Raw genomic sequence first — 3,956 nt, 5'->3', positions numbered from 1 at the left:
TAACGCACCACCAGCCAGTGCCGACGTCTCAGATCATGGTAACATAGCAGCTCATCTTCCATAAAATCAGGTGCCACCAATATTGCAGGGATACAAATCGGGCACGAGAGAAAAATGGATCTTGATAAAAATGAGAGATTTAAGGATGACGTTGAACAAAAGGAGAGAATCAAGGCGAGAGGCTGTAATCCGATTGAAAACGGTTGACTGAATTCAAATTTGAATTCATCCAAACTATGTATAAAATCGTATTGAGTAAGGGAACCAGATCATCAAAGAATTGATGACTGAGTCATGGAGTAGGATTTTTCCAAACCATGTTAATTTTTGAGTCATCTTTTTCTCCTTTCTTATTTTTTCAGATTGAAAGTCAAATTCAGGTTGCGTTGTTTTCCTTGGAGAAAATATGGTGTCCTGGCCATCATGCAAACAAAAATCTGTAGCTCTTTCTAGCACAGAAACAGAGTACAGGGCACGGGTCGAAGGAATAGTTGAATTACTGTGGCTGCAATCATTGATTAAGGAACTTGGTTTCTCATTGCAACAGGCTCCAAATTTTTGGTGCGACAACAAAGGAGCACTCAGTGCTGCAATCCAGGACAAAACATATAAAGATCAGTTTTCATTTTGTAAGAGACTGTCAGTGGAGGTGACATCCAAATACAGTTCATTCGATCCTAAGAACACCAAGCTGATTGGCTTACAAAGCCATCAAGTATTTTATCTTTTGTAAAGTGCCGAGACACTCTATGTGTAAGAGAACCAATGCACAGATTGTGGGGGTGTGTTAAGGAAGGTACTGAGGATGGTCCAGAACTTAACATCCAACTTAGAATTCTGTTCTTTTGCATATTCTCTCCTATCAGTGAATGTAATTGTGTTAGTGCTTCATGTACATTAGTTATCGTAACTGTGTAACTATTCCTGTACTGCTATCTGTGTGAATGCAAGAGACTAGTCACAAGTGTAACCAGTAAAACAGTTTTTCATTTCTCTCGCAGTTATACCATGCTTCTCCTTCGGCAATTGTTCTTTTACTGTTTTTCTAGTTCCCCTTCTTCAGTTTCTTCAATCATGCACTGATTTATCCAATCATCAATCCATTGGTCTGCTGTCACTTCCACAACTCCTTTCTTTTGGTCAAGCAATCCATGTCCCACCCATTGCATGACCAACTCAGGCCTTCCTGTCACTTAATCCTTTCGATAAATGCAGCAATATACAAAACAATTCTTCAAATAATGTGGCAAGTCATCGTAGCTCAGGATGAGACCAAGAAGAATGCTACCAGCCTACTGCATATTTCAGACGATGATCATGAGGCAGGCATCTTCGATTCCTAGATCTTACACTTATCAATGCTTTCCCAAACAGCTTTTGTCATTTTTTTTGTACGCATTAAGGACCCTACCGTCTGGACCACAGGTGGCAAACCACCACAGTTGTCCACTATCCTCTCCCCTGTAACTTTCAAATTGTGACTCACCAATTCATTTTCTTCTTTTGATGCCACATCCAGAAACAAGCTCCAGCTTTCTTCGGAAATCATTTCTGGTATTTTATGCATTTTAGCGCCAATCCCTTGGGAGGCTTCTACCTTTCTACTAGTGATCAAAATCTTTATTTCCTTTGAAACCACCGCAGGATTCCTTTGCTTTCTGGTAATATACTAAAACTGCTGTCTGAAAACAATTATTGGACATGGATTGAATTTCATGACCCTCATATTCTGATAAATTCAGAACAATGAAAACTGCTAATTTTAAATTCTCATGTACCCAGTCTCTCTTTATTTTCGTACCTATAAATTTGTAGCATTCGAGTTTGAAGAAGTTTTATATTTAAAAAACTCAGCTGAAAACTGGGTTATTCAATTGGGCTGTAGGAACAGCCATAACAGTAGAGTGCTCCATGGATTTGGTTCTCCAAGATGTAGTTGTACGATCGCAATTTCGTGTCTACATAGAACCATTGATTTAATTTAAGTTAAGAAGTTTGTTTAAAACATAAATTCACATGTTTTATTGTCACATCCTACAAGTCTACTTCCTTTGAATTTAGAAAAAAAAAAACGTATGTTATAAGAATATATATATATATATATATATATATATATATAGATCGAGATAGAGGGAGAGAAAAAGAGGAGGTGAAATCTTCTGGCCATCTTGCCCTTTGTCCTATCATGGCCATCTTTTTTTTTCAAATCTGTGCCCAAAGATTATATATATATATATATATGCATGGGAATATTGCAGTTACCTCGGGTGGCTGATGACCCTTCAGAAATGTAGTTATTCATAATCATATTTTGAAAGGACATTCTAAAGTGTGTAGTACTCGACAATGAAATTACATTTATTTAATTTCTTGTTGCTAATTTTATAAAAAATAAACTCATGAGTGGGCATCAGAAGTTTAGCTGCCTACCACTTAGTTTGGAATGTGGTGAGCCCATGTGCCCTAGGCGAGATCCATAATTACGGCTAAATAAATCTGAAAAAAATCCCCCAACCCTAATCTTCCATGTCACCTTAATTTCCAATCTATCAGGCTAAGGTCAGCGAGATGTTTTGCATTTTGTGCCATGATACACACCTTGAGTAATGAACTCTTGACCTGCTTTAATTTGAAGGTCTTGAGTTTGATCCCGGCTGGTCTACAAGGCCCGTGTTTGCTCAACATGCGCTATTTGACACACCAGGTTGGGACTACTAGTCTGTCATTGATAAAGAGCAAAACATGATTAAACATGTTGATTGACAGTAGGTTATCACAACAAAGGATAATGAGATTAGATAACAGGTGCAGTATCAACCCAATTACAATTGGCATTTAAAAGAAAGCGTCTATGGACTTGGGATGGTGGCTCATGGGGTGGCCGCCCTCTGTCATCGGATCTTATAATGGATCCAAGATACAATTAGTTAGGATGCTCTATTTAAATGAACGGATAGTTCATTTGGAGCAGGTGAAGATGACAACTAATTGAAAACTTTAAATTTATTTTGCTTTCATTTGTACATGTTTCCTTCTTTTAAATTCAATTTGTGCTCTTGTTCTTCACTAAACTTGTAGTTTTCGTCAGGGAATAGAGCTTATACTTTAATTACTGCTTCGGAGAGAGAGAGAGGTCCTTTGTCTTCTCAACAAATCTTTCAGTTTGTTTACCGTTCCAACATTCAGCGGCTCAAGATTTGATCTTTTATGTTTATTTTCAGTTCTGAAATGTCTAAGGTGGTGGCTTAATGGTTCAGTTTTATTCTTTTCCTTGTTTTCTTTTCAATGGAAAACCTGATTAACACTACAGAAAAAAAAAACAATAGTTTTACCATGGGAGGAATGCATCAAATAATAGTGTTACCATGGGAGTAATGCATCAGTAGAAATTGCAATGCCGTCTTGTAGCCACAATTTGATGAGTACAAGAATCCGAAGGTTAAACTTTACCTTTTGTACTCTTCACCTTGTAAAAGCAATTGACAATGGCATCGTCAGTTATGGTAACAATTCCAAATACATCATCTTTGAAGTAGAAAATCAATTTGTCTACGTTCCAATAACCTTTCTTAAACTTTGAGAGGTAGGAAATCTGTTCCTACATTTCATGGGTGAACGACGTCCACCAAGGGCTTGAGCTTGGGTGAACAAGAAAGCCACAAGTACCTCAGTTTCTCAACTTTGCCATGGCCTCCCAAACTACAAAAAGGAACAACGTATCCTGGTGTGTCTCTACTGAGCGGGAAAATATTAACTAATATCAAACTAGAGGTGGAACCAGGAATGTTTTGTTGCAAGAGCCAAACTATGGTTTCAAAATCTTAACAATTTTCAAAATTTTCACTTGTGTTAAACTAACATTTTGGAAATATACATATAAATTTTTGAATTTTTTGAATCAAAGAGTGGGGGTTGGGGGTGGGGCTGGGCTGGGGTGAGGCTCCGGCCCAGCACCA

This window comes from Nymphaea colorata, chromosome 4, assembly GCF_008831285.2.
Source record: "Nymphaea colorata isolate Beijing-Zhang1983 chromosome 4, ASM883128v2, whole genome shotgun sequence".
NCBI lineage: Eukaryota > Viridiplantae > Streptophyta > Magnoliopsida > Nymphaeales > Nymphaeaceae > Nymphaea > Nymphaea colorata.
Note: the sequence above shows the minus strand (reverse complement) of the source record.